Source organism: Ischnura elegans, chromosome 3, assembly GCF_921293095.1.
Source record: "Ischnura elegans chromosome 3, ioIscEleg1.1, whole genome shotgun sequence".
NCBI classification, from domain to species: domain Eukaryota; kingdom Metazoa; phylum Arthropoda; class Insecta; order Odonata; family Coenagrionidae; genus Ischnura; species Ischnura elegans.
Genome location: NC_060248.1, coordinates 58,469,527 through 58,489,386, shown reverse-complemented (window position 1 = coordinate 58,489,386; position 19,860 = coordinate 58,469,527). Strand labels below are relative to the sequence as shown.

The 19,860-nt window shown below is 37.4% G+C and overlaps 1 protein-coding gene across 1 annotated transcript in view; it reads right to left on the bottom strand.

Annotated features, from left to right (window-relative positions):
• The window catches only part of LOC124155857 (facilitated trehalose transporter Tret1-like), a 91,422-nt gene that overhangs the window by 27,300 nt on the left and 44,262 nt on the right, over positions 1-19,860 (bottom strand). The window lies entirely within an intron of this gene.

Sequence of the window (19,860 nt, the reverse complement as noted above, 5' to 3'; positions counted from 1 at the left end):
TAGCCCCTGTTCTAATTTCGTTCATGCATTCGCGCAATTCCACGTCGTTTTTTGAAATTAATGCAGCTCTAACCTGAGCAATTCCGTGCTCCGTGTAAAATGGCCTTTAAAGTTCGATAAAAAGTTTAAAATCGACCTTCGCGTATTGCGTTATGGGCTTGCCACCAGTGGAGCCAGAACGCGCCGGAATGCCGTTCCGTTAACTGGTTAACAAAAATACATAATAGTCAAATAACACTTTTATCACTTTTGGTGCCTCAAAATTTCAAAGTTATACGTTCGTAACCATAACAAAAAATTTTGTAATAAAACGTAAATAATAACTAGCTATAAAAACACACGCACAGAGTATTATTTCACTTCTAAAAAAAGTTAAGGAAAGTGCGTTCCGGCACAGCTAATTTGACGTCACTGCTTGCCACCGATTCGTGGTCATTATTACGGTTTTTAGGCCAAATTAATCGGAGAAAACTCTAAGGGTCTGCGTAGATGTTTTTTATTTGAAAATCATCTTAAGAAAGCGGATGCATCTGATGTCTGGTGGCTCTGAAATAACTGGAATCAACGCTAGATAGTAAGGAAAATCGCAAGGTGTAACATGAAATTGGCTGGAGATATATCATTCAAAGTAATGGTAGACTTTCTCCCTAGGTTCTTGAATAGTTAGGTTGTCTTTATCTTGCATATGTGTCATGAGGATTTGAAATGGACATGGTTATTGGATGAATTAAGTTTATTACATATAGGTAGTCACTCAATTGACGGGCACTCTTAAAATGAGACAAAAGTATTTTTGTTGCATTATTTATCGCCTACACAAAGTACTGAGTGTGTTGGTATCTAAGGAAAATGTATTTCCTTACCTCATTTGAGCGGTGTTTATAGATTCCTTCCAATCGTATCTGAACCAATAGGTGATAATTTACCGACGTTCATTATCAGTTTCAACCTTCTCTGTTCATTGTCAAGTGAATGCCACTTGAAAACTGGCTAAGAAGGTAAAAACCAGTCGTAAGTGTCAATTAATTAAGAGTGCAGTGCAGAAAATGCATGTATTTAGCATCACGTCTCGATTCCACTTCATCAATTCGTCGAATGTATTTTTCAATGTGTAGGAAATTTTCGCACTGCGCTTTACAAATAGTTTGATTGATTGAAAATTACTTTCAATTTTTATGAATTACATGTTGAGCCATTTTATCTTGTTGCTGTCGATTTTATCTATCTAATAAGAGCAGTACTTCGATGCTCAAGTTCTTCCTCAAGTGTGGAGTGTAGCACAGTGTATATTTAAGCGTAACGCCTCGATACTACTTCGTGAATTCGTCGACTGTATTTTTCATTGTGTTTAGTTTTCGTAAGTGTGGTGTTGTTGGATAATGGTATCACTATTTCTCAAATAAGTGATTCTCAGTGGTTCACTATGTTCATTAACAAGCATAATTATTATTCCCTTGGGAGATTAAAATACAGTTAAATCCGTATTCACAGGACACCGTTATGTAACGTGTCTAGTCTGAAGTGTTACGTAACGAAGCTCGCGTGACAAATACTCGTAAGTTCATAGGTAAATGATGATCGAGCGCTTTCTCATCAAGTCATGTGATTGAATTTCACGCTTTTAAGGCTTGGGTGAAATTCTTGTACAATTAATGACTCTTCAGACCCTTGAAAAGTCACCTTTATGTAAGTTGCCTATCCTCATCATAAGTCAACAACCCTAAGATTTGTTTCACGGAGCTTTCCATTCCCCTCTCCTATCCGCTAATCTTTTCATAGCGACGTATTTATTCTCTTTTACATCCATTATAACCTGTCCTAATTAACTCATTCGGGGCCGTCCCTTGCCAATCTTACCTTCCACCTGACCTTCTACGATTGTTTTTATCTGGCCATTAGTCCTTATAATGTGTCCATCTAAATTGTCCAGTCTTCTCCTTAGGGGTTTTGGGAGACTTCTCTTTTCTTCCACTCTTCTTCGCACTTCTTCGCTGGTGAATTATTTAATTAGACTGTACTTTTAGTTTCGGTTTTGTGTAATGTATATTCGCCTTTCGCATCACTTCCGATATCACAGCTCGTTGTCATAGGACCCGCATCACGAAAATATATAGCGTATTTGTTTATCTATGTCGTTCCCACGATTTTCAAACGTTGCGCTGCAATCGCTCCATACGGGCATGCGTTCCAATTGGCTGATATGAGGTTTTAAGGGGCATGGAATTGCGCAGGTTAGAGCTGCATTAATTTCTAAAATGGCGCGGAATCGCGCGAATGCACGAACGAAATTAGAACGGGCTATTTTGACGTCTCGCATCCACGCATTCTCGCATGCGTTCTTGCAATTCACCGCTTTACACGACGCAATTTTGATTGCGCCTTCGCACGTACGTCAGATTGCGCAATTCCGTGTACCGTGTAAAACGGTCTTTAGTGACGGTTTTAGCGACGGAAAATGCGACCGCACGGGTGATGAAAAATAGTCACGGGAATCCTCATCGTGATCGCGAAAAACAATTGCGGGCGACGATAATTTGCGAGTGATCACTCTCAAGGTGCGCATAATAGGAGGTGGTCTCAGCTGAAAGTGGGGGAGGAAGTGCGTGACGTCACGAAGTTCCACATTGCCTTTCGGTTCCTCAGAGTTCCTTGCACCGTGGCTTCGTGGCTCAGCAATTTGAGGCTACCATGTACTTTGACTTGAAGTCTTTGGGTAACTGGAATATGAGGTTGAAGTAACTTCATAATAATTAAGAATATTTCTTTAGACCGGTAAGTATTGTTTTGTTATAATAAGAAAAATTCACTGCCCTTCCGAGGATCCTTCATAACAATTCCTTTCTTTTACAGAAATAGTTATCACTCCATCCTGATCCGTATTATACCTATGTGAACGTGTCCGTGAGGAATATGTATATCAGTAGTCCACAAAGATTGTTATCAATGTAGTGACTAAGGTCATTAATGTGTGGCTATAATTAAGTTTGATTTGCACTCTTCGGTGGACTGTAATACAGGGTTAAAGCCTCTTCCTTATAATGGAGAATCGCTATTATACGCACCTTGGATCACTCTAGTGATCGCGATAGTGATCACTAGGAAATGACGGATAAAATTATCGTAAGATTCAGGCTAAACATTGTTGTAATGGGATGAATCGTCGAGCCACTGCGAAAAATAGAAAATACCAAGGAAGCTGTTTATTGGTTATGAGGAGGCATTTCGATTTCTAGTAACAAGGACTAATAGCAATAAAGATTCAGGAAGTTATGAATCATAGCTGAAATATCCGCTACAAGCTCACTGCGATTACGTAATAGTTCGCAATAAATGCATGAGTTATATAAATACACTATTCTTTGGAGGGCAAAAAAGAAGTATAATACGTTGGTTACCTAAACCTCCTTGACCCTACAAACCACCGTCACAGTAAATGATGAATTGCAGCAGTTAATGGGAACGAGAAGGCATTATACAAAAATATGAATTCATAAAATATATTACTCACGACTTTATGATAGCTTAATACCTAATAAATAACAAGAGAAATCAGAAAATACCCAACAATGACAATACTTTTCAAAGCAGTTTCCTAAGGTAATAAGCGGTTTCCTAAGGTTTTATCGTCTGAGCGAGATATTCAAACCGAGTGCCTTAAAATCAGTCTTCATTGGATGTGTGCAACTCATCCTTTAATTTTGCTCTCCCATTTGGTCAACTGCTTCTCCCACCACACTGAAACTAATCAACCGTCCACTCAATTTCTTCTTAGCAATAGTTTGACATCGCATACCTCACTTCAGATTCTCTTCACGTGCCGAAATATGTACTTCATTCACTTGGATTATTACACCCCACCCACCGCCGATTGACATCAGACATCAAATTTCTTTACCGCATCATGAATGGGTCCTTTAGATACAGTGATCTCCTAGCATTCTTTTCACTACGCATTCCAGCTCGCAAAAACCCGCAATACTGAAGCTCTACATCAGCCCAATTTCCGTCTGGCATTATCTCATAGATCCCTCTTTTATCGCTTACCTTCTATTTTCAATTCAATCTCCAATACTTCTCATGACATCTTTGCCTCCCGCACCAATTTTAATAACCAATGGAAAAGACTATCTTTTTGATACCGACCTTTTGTATGTTTTGTATATGTTGAAAATGGTTGTTATTTATGAGATTATTATTATACATGTTTATTAATTATATTTATATAATTCATTTTGTTTATAAACCCAATGTTAAGACGTTAGTGCTGTTTTTGGTGTGATATAAATAAATAAATAAGTTGCTTGGTATCCGCGGAGCTGTGCTTCCGAATTCGGCCGTTAGTTGGCGTCTCACTTGCCTGGATTCTCGAATATAGATTTACGTAAACCATGAATATTGCAAAAAAGGATCCTTAAGTCGACCTCTAAATGTGTTGCCACCCACCGCGCATTTAAATGGGTTTACAAAAGTTGCCACAAAGTGATCCGATTTTCACGAAGAGATAAGATATAATTAGCGGCTTTAACCGAAATTAATATACATGATGATGTGATAAATAAAATTTATAAAAGCTCAATGGTATTCCTTTAAATTACCAACATTGTACTAAAAAATATTGGATAAAAAGGGGATCGCATTGCCCTCATCACCGCGCCTCGGACATTTTTGAAAACCGATTAAAACGCGACCGAAGGTACAACGGAAATAAACGTTCTATGGAATGGAATTGAGATTAATAAATGGCGGAATTTTGTAGATAAATGTTTCAAAATGGTGAGTTTCACGGCTTTCTGATGGATATTTTATTAATCCTTACAATATTATATTAGTAAAATCAGTCAAATTAAGTAAAATGGGTTAAACTTAAAAATTTATCTGAGCTCTGGGGGGGAGGGGGTGTTATCCCCCAAACCCCCCCCCCTCGCTGCGCCACTGGTCCCCTTGACGGAGACTGTTTGTTTAGTGTTGTGCGAAATTTTGTTGGGCACCCATGCATGTTTTGATGCGGCGCTGCGCGTCCGATAAGCAGCCTAGGGACTCTCCCGACAGCATCCTCTCCCTAGTTTCCATTCTCTGGCGCAACCCACTTCCGTGGAACGCAGGTTTTGTTGCGGATGTGGTCTCGCACATCTGAGGGTGACCTTGGAACCTTTCAAAATCTCACCTGAATGTTTGTTTCGCTTCTGAGGCATTAAAGCGTAGCGCGTGCTCAACGACTCATCGGTGCGGAAATACCGGAAATGGTAGCAAAAGGAAAAGTCGTTGCACTTTTGGCTTCAAGGGAGAAAAAAAGGATTGTTATGAGCTGCTTTTGCGTCGCAACGGTAATTCATACTCTGTGAGCAGAATCGCAGATTGTTCGAATATTGAGCGATACTGTTTTAGAAATGAGTAATTGGAGTACCCTTACAACCCTCGGGCAGTCTATGTAGGTAATTTGCAATTAATCAATATTTAATGATCGTCAAGTCAGTATTCCGCGGCCAAACAATGAGCTTTCCAAGATTGTTTTGAGAAATAAGAATTATGAAGTTGTAAAAAAAGAGAGAAGATGTCCGAATAAAATAAAAGAGTTATACTTAACGAGGGGATTACATTTGCGTCCTGATATCATTGTTACCATGACATTTCGAGGATATGGATAATGGATAAAATATAGTCACCTTGCTATATTTATTCTGAGAAATGACAATCCGATACTTATCGCTAAGAAGGAAAATAATCATCACACAATCACTGTATCGGACGGCTAGTAGGAGGATAATTCATTGATATCAATTTAGGTTTATTATATCAAGTAAGGCATGGAGGAAAAAAGAACTTAAAATAAGAAAATTCCAGTATTTTTTTTTATTTTTAAAATTTTACTAGAATTTACTCTCTTTCAGTTTTCCTCCTACATCTTGCTTGGTAATACTGATTTAATAATCCTGGATCGAATTGACCCCCTATTAGCCGCCCGATACAGTGATTGTGTAATCAATATTGCCGTCCTTTGCGATAAGTGTCGGATTGTCCTTTTTAAATTAATAATTTAGAGTGACTACATTTTATTCAAGTTATTCTGATTTCTCTCTTTAAACTCACAAAAATATCAGCTTGAACAGTATTTAGGTGGCTTTCTTTACGGCAGCGCTGGCAATAATTAAGAGTGAAGATTATATTTATTGGGAGTTATCTGAAAGATACTCTGCCATTTTAATCTTGCTGCATTCATAATTTCGTAAGGGTGTATGTTAATGGTGCAAGTGTCTACCTAACCAGATGTCAAATCGTTGTCTTTATGTGAGCGCAAAAACAAAGTGCTGTTTATGATTTTGATAACGTGTTCTCTCATTGCCGCTATCACGTGATACCATTAGTATAAAACTAATTTTATTGTATTCGAATGAGTTAAAATATTTAAATAATATCTTTCTAGTTCACGCTAAAGAGCTTTCTTTCATATAAACGCATGGTACTCCACAGTGAATTAGTGGATGAGATCATGTAAATATAGTGACATTAAATAAATTCTTAAGTAAACGAGTAAAATGTTTGGCTTGGCTGAAATTTTACTTTTAAAAAATGTGCCTGTAGTAATGCCAAGAACGTACTAATGTTTAATGGGTTTGGAACTGTGCCCATGAATTTAGCGAAATTCTGTAGCAATTTTTACTCTTACGTCAATCGTAGATTGGTACATTTACTGCACGAATTTAGTGGATATTTTATTCAAATAATTTCGGAGCTTTCCAATATTCTTAACTCTTGCTTTCTTTTCATCGTGTGAAACTGTCTCGTCCACAACTAATTCATATGAGTTTTGCTCAGTCTCCCACCTTTCTAATGCTCGAAGTTAATCAATGCAGATTCGTGCGAAACATCCACAGAGAAAAAACAATTCGCCTTGACCGGGATTCGAGCCAGGATCCCCCGATTTCCGGTCGAGTGCTTTAGCCAGTTAAGCTATCGAGGCGTCATTTTCCCTGTGGATATTTTCGCACGATTGTGTATTGCGGGTGACTCCCGTAAAAAGTTATCACCGCGGCTAGTCCCGGTATAATTTGAACAATGCAGATTGTTTCTTTCTTAATAATTTTGGTTCAGCCGTGATGAGTTTCTCGATTTTAAAGCGCATATGCATCATAATTTTGCAGATAAAAGGGTCAAAGTATATGGAGATAGAATCCAAAAGATATATTTTCATACAATGACCGCATTCTCTGAAGAATCGGGAGACACAAAAGAAGTCTTCATTCCTCTATCATTACTCATATCTCCACCTCTCTTGTTTCCGGAAATGACATAGTGAGTCAAATTTATTGCCTTCGATAATCTGGCTCATATGACCCTACCGGGAGGATGCTATCACATCCGATGTCCGCTGCAAGCCAACTTCAACAGCTGTTGCCCATATGTCCATCCTGAAACAATGCAGCGTTTATAGGAATGTGATATTTATATATCTGCACCAGCTTTTGTTCTTATCGAGTCCAGTTTCATTAAGTAATTAATGATAAATGTGAGCTGTATAAATGTCGAAGTTTAGTGGATTCGTGCTTGATGATTTGCGTGGTATTGGATTATATTTGACGTTTCTCGCAATAGATATTTAAATCGCCTCTATTAGGTGTACTAATATATAAGTAATGCGTATTTCTCCGTTCGCCTTGAATTCATATTAGATCAAAGGATCAAATTTAATGGATAAAAAATTACTTTTCCTTCTGATATGAATAAAGACTTCTTGATAATGACGTGAAAAAATTGAAGGCGGTTGAGGAAATTAAAAAGTGTGGAAAGTTACTACAGGTGTTTGTATTATTATTAGGGATGGACGGATCCAGGATTTTTTTCGGATCCGGATTCGGACCGAATCCTTGATTTTCGGAGCCGGATCTTTCGGATCGGATATTTTCTGATCCAAATGCATTTTAAAATTCCTGACGCTGAGATTCCCCCGATGATTGTTCAATCTCTTGGGAAGAGTCACACTATGTGCCAGTCGTGTTTTGCCTTTTTTATTTTCCACGGCTGAAATTCTCCTAGGTAACCAATGCGAGAGCTTTCAAACAAAACGGTTCATGAGTAGGACAAGAATCGCATGCGACGGCGCATTCGAAGATAGAATCGGAACTCTTTCCACCCTCCCTTAGGGGGCATTTCCACCCGTTGCATTCGCTGAAGCTATTATTTAAAATTTCGGATCCAGATCCGATGACTTCCGCTACTTAGGATCCGATGTATCCGATGAAGGGCAATATCCGCGGATATTTGGATCCGATGTATCCTATCCGACCATCCCTAATTATTATTACTATTGATGAATTTCCACAAAGTTAAGCCATCAACCTAATCTTGTGACTCAACATTCTGAAGAGCATTCTGAAAAGCATCCTAAATTGCTTGAATTTATAGCCGCCTCTTTGTGGCCTATAACAAAGGTGGTTGTACATATCTGGAGGGGGCACCACTGGTTCCGAACGTGGAGTGAAGTGTGGCAGGAATAGGGGTGTTTGGGTGAGATAAGCCACGCCATTACTTTGACCAAAACATTGACAATCCCATAAGGGTCAATGCTTACTATTTGGTGAAATTTTTGCTCATAATTGGTTAATATATTAAAATAAACTATGGAACGCACACTGTAAACCTTTTTTTTCTCACTTTATTGGTAGGCTTCGCGAAGTTATGGCTCAAACATATTTTTCCAGGGAAAAATTATTATCAGTCACCACGGTTACGTTCTACAACTTGCTCAGCAGAAAATAAAATTTTACGAGTGTTAACTAGTCATTTCCCTGCACTTATTCTGGTATTTAATTTTATTATAGACAATTACACTAGAAAAGTATACTTTGAAGGATATTCCACCGGTAAAGTGGCTAACAATAAAGCAATTGTAGATTGGAACAGATTTCCTGCGGAGTTATTGGAGCTCTTTACCGGTAATGTAAAAATATTTAAGAAAAAGCTGAAAAAAGTGAGTTATTTTTTTTAGAAATCTTAATTGAATTTTTAAATTTTGTACACCGTCTAGTTTATATGTGACTTGTGGATATTTTGTGTTTTCTTTTTGGATGTACATGTTACCACCTGGCCAGTTGCCAAATTGTAACTGATTACGATGGTAATAATAATAATAATGATACTAGGACAGAGTTTTTAAATTAATAGAAATATCGCGAATGATGGGTAAAATTTGATGACAATCAACGGCTAAATGCTAGCGATTATGGTAGCATTTTTCACTTTATGTAGTTCATTTTCAGGACAAAACTTAGTCACTTCAAAATATCAGTCGGACACTTAAGTCCAAAAATTGTCAAACTAAGATGGCGGAACTTTGACCACGCTTAAAACCGGGAATAGAGCCTCCAGATGTTCCAACCTCATTGCCTATTACCAATATTACCGTCTTAATTCTTGTTCCTTGCGGGTCCTTGGCAGTGCAATCTATAGATAAAATCTAGAACTAGCTAGATTTCAGTTTGAAGTAGACATTTCATGAAATTCTCGTTTAATTATTTCAAATTTCTTCTGCACCATACTTGCCACACGCCCTTTTAGGAGGCTTGCGGTTTAGTATGTAGATGTAGACGCTAGGAAACTCGGAAATGTTGCCTAATGCCATTTAAAACCGCATATAATATTTCATTTTTCTTATGCTTTTAATGAATGACCGCTGATAATTAAAACAATTCATGCATGGTTTAACATGTGAAACAGAATTCATCGCATAAAATGCACTCCTAAAAACATTTTGTAATCTGTCCTGATTTTGAAATTTAATTTTTTCGCAATTTACAAAGATGTGAAATTTTGGTCGTTTCCTGATCGAACGTTTCTAAAATCGAAATGACTGTAAAATAAACTATGAAATTTTCTTCTTATTTGCTGTAGCAATTTAAATATACCAAGAAATTAAAATCGGCTCCTCCTGTCACTCGCAAAGTTATGATAAGAAATATTGCAATCAGAAATGTCACATTCTCTTAGGTACCAATGGATGTAGTCAGCAAAATATTCGTTGAAGGGTGAAATGCGCTCGTTTGCGTTGTAATACGAAGGAGGTTGCTGGTGTGTCTAGATGATTCTCTATTCGCATAGTTATGAAATGAATGTGCAAGTTTCTTGGCGCACCAATAAAGCGCGCTGATTTTCATGAAATCCGCTAACGTGACGTGACCTATGTTATGTAAGGATGCGTGGGTAGCCGCTAAGACTTGTATATAGCTCGTCTTGTTAACGCTGTATAGAAGGAACTCGGCCATATTGTCATGCGTACGAGTTATTCATAGTTTTTGATAAATTCAAGCAGAGCGTATGGAAAAGTTTCCACAATAAAATGACTAAGTACCCATAGCGTTAGTACTCAGACAAAGTATGAACAATAAGTATCTGTAACTGAATAAGGTTGCAATATCCAGCGTTTCGATGCTTTTTTTTGCGATAAATGACCTCTAAATAAATTTTATAAAAACGTATCCACGTTTACTCACTGCTATTAAGGCTAAAGAATACAATTTTTGCTAGATTTATTTATCAATAGAGCTGACGAGGCGTATAAATTGGGGTCCTTGCTTTCACATGCTATGAGCTCATTAATCACAAAAGTCGTTTAACAAATCAATCGCAAAAGTCACAAAATCCATTTTTCCACGGAAATGGCGCCAAAATTGGATTTTATGTGAAAAAAATCTTTTTTAATGTAAGTAATGAATTGAGCAATCTGCATGTTTTCAATCTTTACTCGAATTTCTATGTCTGTAAATCAACTTTGGCGACAAATATACTTGTTAAATATACTGAAAAGGGATAAAGTAGGTGTCAATTGGGATAGCTTGTCAAAATTACTGTGAGACTTATATAGTTTAATAAGTGAAGGCAACAGTCCCGTCCTCTTTCTTTTTTTGAAGTGATCATTTGAATTGCTTCTAATTTTTAGAAACTATTCTCTGAGATATTATTCTCTGTATCGGTTTTCTCGAATAGTCTTTGACTTTAATCTCAATTCAAATGACATGAATCTCCTCGCAACTTGATAGTTGAGTGCATTGATGAAATCCCAACTTACGATTTGACTCTGCAATTACTGGAACTTTGAATTTCTGGTTTAATATCATGATTATTCTGTAAACTTTGAAATCGTATTATGCACGCAGAAATTATTCAAAGGCAGGAAAATTAAATTTCAGAGATAATTATGCTTTTCCTAGAAATGGCAAAGAAAATAAATTTAATCTGAAAATAATCACATCTGCATTATGACTGGGCGGGTAGTTTTCCCTCATCGCACGTCAGTATTATTATGTAATTTCGTATGGTGCTCCACAGCTGATAAAATTCATTTTCTTACCTTTAATCTGATTAATGTTAGCTGGAGCTAAAAATTAATTTCATTTCATTGCATTTTTATCATCCGCGAAGATAATTATTCCATAAATTTAACGAAAATACTAAAAAATAAGTAATATTCATCCAACAGGTTTCAAAAGATTTATGCTCGTAACAGGACATTAAAGAAAGCAAAATTATGCATTTAGAAATCGTATCACTGAACTCGGGCTGTATTTATAGACCATTTCGTATCTTATATTTTTTTCATTTGTGCAAATCCACATTTCTAGTCCCAACATCTCATGTCCCAGGCTGATGTGCTCACGATGTGGGCCGAGTAATGATGTGTTAGAAAAACTAGCTTTCCGGACGACACTGCGTTCCCCTTTCGCACAGCCTCATCACATAAACCGACGAAAAAAATAATTTCCGTCAGTTTAGACAGACGTCTAGGTTATTAAAATGTGTGGTGAAGTACTAAGCACTAGTATTGCGATTAAAAAAGAACGTTATTTATTTATTTTGATTCACTTCAGATAATCGATCATGGGATCCAATTAAATCGCTGCTTCTCACGTCGGACGGAACCAGTTGGAAGGTATCCAAGCTTTTCTGCAGGGCAACTGGGCGGCTAACTCTCTTTTCTTACATCGGTTTTTCTGCCGCGACGCTGGAGGTGAAGAGATCCTGCCTCGGTTCTGATCCAACGCCAATAAGTGGTTGCTATGCAGCACTTTCCCACTTGTCTACTGTAGACATGGGCGAAGTTTAGAGTTTTATATTATCAACCAGTACTTAAGCGCTTGAATCCTTCAAGCGGGTTCGAGTGGAGGATAGAGACATGGTGGTTTCACATTATTTCGAGTATTTCTACATCTACATAATACCTTGCGAACCACCTCTAGGGTGTTTAGCAGGGGCTGGTCAATCACCAGCAAGCAGCATGCAATTGGAATCCCACATGCACACCACAACGTCCAAAAAACGTCACGCATGCTAACAAATTATACTACCATATGCTGTTAGAAATAATAATAAAATTAAGAAATTGTATCCACAAATGGTTTAAATAGCGAAAAAAACTGTCACAATGTCGTGTAAATGGAAGGGATAGACGGAGAGTACGCTCTTTCGCCCTCAACAGTACTTTACGTCGTCTTAGTAACCACGATGATGTAAGCGTTGAGAGATCGTTTTGAAAATGATTTACGTAATGGAGAGAAATAGAAAATTAATGACAATTGAAATTATGAAATTAGCCGTTTGTTCGTATTTTAGCCCTTATACTAAAGTTGTAGCTCCTCCATTTCCGATTCTGAGCGTTTGAACGCCGCTAACTTAAATTAAAAACAGCACTTTGGGAAAATAACAGACACTTTGTTACTTTCACAAAATATTTATAAAAATGTCTGTTATATGACCGGTTTCGGCTGTTACACCATTATCAAATACGGAAAACAGAAAAAATATGGTGGGGAATGGTTTATATATACTATGTTAGTTAATGGAGCGGGGTTGGTTCCGATTGGTAAATCCTGGAGGGGAAGGGGGCAAGACAAGGTTTGGGAGGGTGATGAGTAGAGATGCGTGAAAATCGCAAATGCGATAAATGCGATGTGCGCAAATAAATGCGACATAGATACGATGACTGGACTTTTATGATATTTTTACGCAAATTTGCCTTTTCGACGGCAAAATTCGTACATTTTGTGCCGAGCGCAGTTCAAATGCTCCGCCGACACTCACCGCTGAAGCATGTGGGCGACTGGGCAGCTGCTAGTTGGCTGGGACTCTACGTGGCCGCGAACTAAAAGTGGGCGCGGGCAAGTTACCCCTCCGCCACTTTGTCTTATTCCTTAATTTATTATTGTTCTACGAGATAATTATATAAAATATTCTACTTTTCGTCATATAACTGTGTTTCACTAAATTTCATCGTCATCTACCTCATTATGAAAATAAAAATAGACGCTGCAAAATGCGATAAACTGTTGTTGAAAGTGCGATAAAATAAAAATGAACGTACGATTTTCACGTATCTCTAGTGATGAGTAATAAGGGGGATGGGTTGGGAAAGGTTATGTTAATAACAAGATTTCCGTTTGTTGCTATCTCTTGGCTGCTATGTTGTCTTCCCCCCCTTCCCCACCAGGAATTACCTACCAATCCCAGCTCGGAACCAACCCCACTCCATTAACAAACATAGTATATTTATAAACCTATCCCCTCCATATTTTTTTATATTTTCTGTATTTGATAATGGTGTGACAGCCGAAACCGGTCATAAAATAGAAATTTTTATAAATATTTTGTGGAAGTAACAAGGTGTCTGTTATTGATAATATGGAGCCCTTCCACCCGGTACGAGCTTCAAGTTTCGATTTAATTTAGAGTTTAATGCCGTGGGGGGAGGGGTAGCAATCCTGCAAGGGGTTTTTGGGGTTATTTAGGGGCTCCGGAATACCCTCCCCAGTTACACTGGGGGGGTATTCCAAGGCCCTATGTATTCCTGGAAAATCTGTTAAGTTAGCCTCCGAAAACATTATTTTATGTATTATCTAAGGGTAAAATTTGCTTAAACTTTTGGTGTGTTTGTTTTCATAGTACTTGAATATATAGTTTTCGCACTTTTTTCGGGCAACTTGCTATTTTCAGGAATTTTTCTCGGGCTCTACATCAGGTTAATTCGGTCGTATCGGCCGGCGTTTCGGGAAACGACTTGTCTTCCATTCTCTTGGCGTATTACTGCCTGAATGTCCGATTTTACACAATTGCCGATGCTGCTTTCCTCATTAAACTCGGTTTAATACGCTCTTTTACCTATATCCCCCTTTAACGACGATATGGATATTTATCGACCTGAAAAACCATGGATTGCACAGTGTTAGCCATTTATAGCCAATTCTTTACAGCGTTTTACTATCTTCACCTGTTCATTTATTTTTTTTTTTCAATTGGCAAAGTAACAAACGCATTATAAAATGTAATTTCGTGATGTAACAACATTTAAATTTACCTAATTCTACCACCGTTCTTTCTCTAAAATTGTTGAAATGAAATTCTATTTGGCCTTGACTCATGTATCGTCCGATTGGCTCACGGTCTCCGAAACTTTGGGCAGGACAACTGAATAAACCTGGTGCAGATCCCGAGAGGAATTACTGAATTATATTCACTTGAAAAAATTTAAATCGTTTTAAACGGCCGGCCATGGGGACCCGGCTCCCAGTCTACCCAGGCTCCATATACCTAAAACATTAGTGTTGATACCATTTGAAGAAATTGAGTGAAATTTTTCTTCATCTAATCTTAAATTTCACCGTTTTTGTATCAGGCTACCCCTGCTCCCCTCCAAAAAATTCCGCCCATGACGGTTGAGTTATCTACGCCGTTTCATTAATTTAGTAGTTATTATTAGTAAGTCTCTTGAGAGCAGGTAGATGACTCTGACGTATTCTCACTCGGTGGCCTCCCTTCAGCTTCGCCATAATCTCTAAAACTTCTGATTATTTATATATTATTTCTGAGGTTTATACCCAAATTTTGTCCATATACCTAAAACATAAGTGTAGCTACTAATTTTAGGAACAGATCGATATTGTTCCTCATTGAATCTCAAATTTCACCGTTTTAGTTTTAGGAAAACATTTTATTTATGCTACTAAAAAGAATAACATCAGATTGATTGCCACCAGTAGAGGTAAATTTTCCTTCTTCTTACCTAATGGAAATATATTACTCCGAAAAGATTGTCGCAATGCCTTTCTGACCCATTATTGTAGACAATATGAATTCTGTTGGCTACGGCATTAAAAATTCTAATTTGTGTCTAACTTTATCGTGAAATAATGCAAAGATTCCTAATACAAAAATCGATTTATCTGCGGTATTGCTATTTGCTACTTTTAAAATATAAATGGTAGGTATATATTTAACGAATAAGTTAAGTAGCATGTGTATATACTGATTGAAAAAGACAATTTTACGTAGAATTTACAATTAAGAAGAGCCAAAGAACAGGATTGTCATGATGATCTCATTTTCACCAAGCCAATCTTCGAGGATATAAATTGTGACTCTTAATTAAGGAACTATTTTACTATGCTACGGAAATTTAAATGTACTAAGAATTGAAATCAGCTCCTCCTGGTATTCGTATAGCTATAATAAGAAAAGGTGAAATCTGAGAGCGTTTATGAAACCCTATTAGAATACTTGAACTATGCTTTTGATTAAGTTCCTGTGAAACCTACGTACCTGGTATCTTTAAGAGAGTAAAGCGACTTATTAGAGCCGGAGATATATAGATGACTTCACAGTAGTGCGTGAAGTGAGGATTTTAGTGCTGAATGCTGTTTTTCGATGTCATAGCGGCATTACATTGATGTGCTGCCGTTAAATTTTGACTCCGATCAGTTCCATTCGTCCCTCTATATATCTTAAAAAGGCAAGAAGTTGAGGTTACGGATAACAAAAGTATTCTCAACGGAGAAATTCTATTTTGGTTTTAAGGTTTTCGCAGCGATTAGATGCACTATTGAATTCCATTCTTCGGATGTACGTTTGCGTGCTTAATATTTGACTCGGCGTTTCGTTCCTCCCACTGGGAACGTCGAGTTAAATACTAAGCACGCAAACGCACACCCGAAAAATGGAATGCAATAGTGCATCTAATCGCTGCGGAAACCTTATTGCTTTAATATTTAACCCGACTTTCCCAGTGGGAGGAACGAAACGTCGAGTTAAATATTAAGCACGCAGACGTACACCCGAAAAATGTAATGTAATATGGACAAATTCTATATTGACCGAGCATATTATTTTCTGAAGTAATAAAAATACCGAAAATAACATTCATGTGCTTCATTGAGGTTACTTTGCTGAATTTCACGCTGAAGGAGCATTAGCATTCCTATATGCATTTTTTTGTTCAGATTTCCATGTAGCATTAAGTAGAGGGCACATTTTTTACACTGCAATACCTTCAGGTATGTCGTATGTGCGAAAAACAGCGGCGATGGATTGATATAATTGTAGCTATTTGAATCACCTTCTATCGAGTTTTTTTTCACTCGAATGAGGGATCGTAGTGACGCTAAGAAGGGTTGCAAGGGTAGTAGACTCATTTATCCACGTGGAGAGCGTATCAATCTTATGCTAGGTTAATGACAAAGCTCGTAATCGTTCTCGTTTTTCTAAAGCAAATGGCTTTGAGTGCTCGTTAACCGATCTTTGGATTTTGAGAGAGAGACATCGAGTTGTGCGCCTTTTCTTTTTCTATAATCGAGAGGCACCAATTTGATTTCACATTTTACGAGTTGTAACTAGTAGCCCGGTCAAATTAGCCCAAAAAATAGGGGTACCCTTGCATAAATTGCCAACAAGCCGAAAATTTGCATGAACCTCAAGGATTCCACTCTAATGAAATCTTGAAAAGTCCCCATCGATCCCGTGTGTGCAAAAAATTTTATTCAAGGTCAAAGGTCACAGAAATGAGTTTCTTGCATTTTTTGGCCAAACCGTTAGTGTTATGGTAAAAATTGCTCAGACCAAATTCGTAGATCATAAAATTATCTACAAAATTGTCGCATCACTTTCTTCTCTAAAATTTACCGTTTCTGAGAAAAGGCCATTCGAATGTAAGCTGGAGCTGTATTCTTCGTAATATGCATGACATAAGGTGCGTATTGTTGCGCTCTCCGAACATTATTGGACGCGTAACTAGCATACATTCGAATGGCTTTTTCTCAGAAACGCTAAATCTTAGAGAAAAAAGTGATATGACAATTTTGTAGATAAGTTTCTGATGCAAAAAACTCATTTTTGTGACCTTTGACCTTGAATAAAATTTTTTGCACACACGGGATCGATGGGGACTTTTCAGGATTTCATTGGAGTGGTATCCTTGATGTTCATGCAAATTTTCAGCTTGTTGGCAATTTATGCAAGGGTCAATGTCTATTTTGACCGGGCTATAGGCGCTATTTTTTTATTTAAATAGGGTTGAACGATAGCCTCAAGAAAATCTGCTTGAATTGAAATATTTTTTTCTTGAATTGAGAATTCAATTCTCTTGAAACTGGACTGGATTTTGTATTTAAAGAAGGGATCCCGTTTGAATTAAAGAGTAGGGCAGTAGCCTCAAGAAAATCTATTGGAATTGAATTTTTTTTTTTTTATAAAAATAAAATTTTCCTGGCACTGGGCTGTGAGCTGTCTACATATACTGTCCTCGTTCGGTGCACGAGATGTTGCTTTTAAAATTAATGAAAGAAGAATGGCTTTCGTCTTGGTTATTTTCCCCACATAGGAGCAGGAAGAAACTTCATGTTTCTTCCTCCTTCTATCATTGTTTCGATGTCTGCAGTGAGATTCAACGGCCATGGCCTCCGAATAGGAATCATGCATAATACGCGTAACGAGTTTTTTCCCCGGCGCAACGAGTTTTTTCTCCTAAGTGAAAGATCTTTGTGATGCCGAGAAGGGTAGAAAGATTTATTCACGTGAAGAGTGAATCAATCTTATGCTGAGTGACGGACAAATTACGTACTTATTTTCGTATTTCTATAGCAAAAGGACTCAAGTGCTAATTTACCGCTTCTTTGGATTTTAACGAAGAAACATGGGGTTTTACGTCTTTTCGTTGACCTTTATCGAGAGACACCAATTGAATTTAAGACCAGGCGACTCGTAACAAGGCGCCAAAAATATTTTTTTAATTTAAATAGGGTTGAACGGTAGCCTCAAGGACATCTGCTTGAGTTAAAACATTTTTTCTTGAATTGATAATTTAATTCTCTTGGAACTGGACGCAGTGCTATCCACTTAACTGTCCTGGATTACTTCATGTTATTATTAAAATTCATAAAAGAGGGATAGCTAAATGACTTTGCGTCTAGGGTATTTTTCCCTTGTAGAATCCACGTGGAGACTGTGTCAATTTTACGCTGAGTGACGTACGAATCACATAATTGTTCTTGTATTTATAAATTAAACATATTTAGGTGCTGATTACCCGATCTTTGGGCTGTGAGAATGAGACATCGAGTTGTGCGCCTTTCCGTTTTCTTTAATTGAGAGGTTCCGATTTGATTTAAGAGCATATGACTTGTGATTTGGCTCCAAAGAATATATTATTCGTTTAAGAAGGGTTCCCATGTAAATGGTTGCCTCAAAAAATCTGCTTGAATATAATATTTTTTCTTAAATTAAGAATATAATTTTCTTTGCACTGGGTATTGTGCTATATATGTATACCGTCCTCGTCCGGTGCATACTAGATACTGCTTTTAAAATTCATGAAAGAGGAGTGACTTTCGTCTAGGTTATTTTCCCCATACAGAAACAGGAAGAAACCTCAGGCCCTGTAATGTAAGCGCTTTAGCATTGCAATGTGATTCAATGACCATGACCTCCGAATAGTATACCTACATCAAGTTTTTTTTGTCTCTCCTGATTGACAGATCGTAGTGACCCTGAGAAGGGTTGCGAGGGAAGGAAAAACATTTATACACGTGGAGAGCATATCAATCTTATGCTGAGACACTGACATTGCAATTAATTTTTCTCGTATTTCCAAACAGAGAGAACGGCAGTTTTTAATCAACTTCGAATTTATTTGTGTTCTGTTGATCCGCATCTTAGGATGTTTACGTAGAGACGTCTTCTTGTGTGCATCAAAGAGAAATCGATCGAAATACTTGCCCGTATTATTTCTGAAAAAACGAACGTTTTTCCTATTCTTACCAGAAAATACTTTCTTTAAATGGAGGCTTTTCTTTGTGGTATCTGAAAGTCTAGCCTTGATTACCTGTTAGGGAAATTGAAGTGTCTACATGTTCTCATCCCGTCTACTCAATCATTATGGTATTTCATAATAAAAATGAGTATTGTATTGAATTAATATTACGACACCCATTTAGCAACCGGTTGCTAATTTCTGCGGCATGAAAATTGTCCGTGTTTTTTTATTGATCTCATTTTATAGGAATGTCTGGATATTTGTCGGTATATTCCATTAAAGGCTATCATAGAGGTGATTTTTATGTAGGAACTATACAAAAAGGAATAAACTTAGAACACCCTTGGGCAACCTCGGGTACTACCTGTCTCTCATTCCCGCGTGGAATCTGATTAATCATATCAGTACTCGTTAGTGCCCTTTTTTTCTCAATATCTCTTTACTTTTTTCCAGTGTTTCTCTGTGGGGAAATAATAAATTGGAACATATCACTCTTGATGAGTAGTTTTCATTCGCTTGCGGTTGGAAAAGCCGATTCATGGCAATCGTTACCAACGGAAACAAATTGACCGGAGATCCTTCTTGGGTGTGGTAAATAGCATCGTGGACTAAACAGTTATTTGTAAACCGTAAGTCATGGATAATGTAGGACTACATTATATCTGTCATAATGTTCTGAATTTAAATGAAACCATTTGGTATCTTACCCGATAATTTGCAGCGTTAAGAAGTGTTTTATATCAAGCAGAAATTTAGTTTTATAAATAAATTCCTGAGTAATGATTGTAATTGCATAT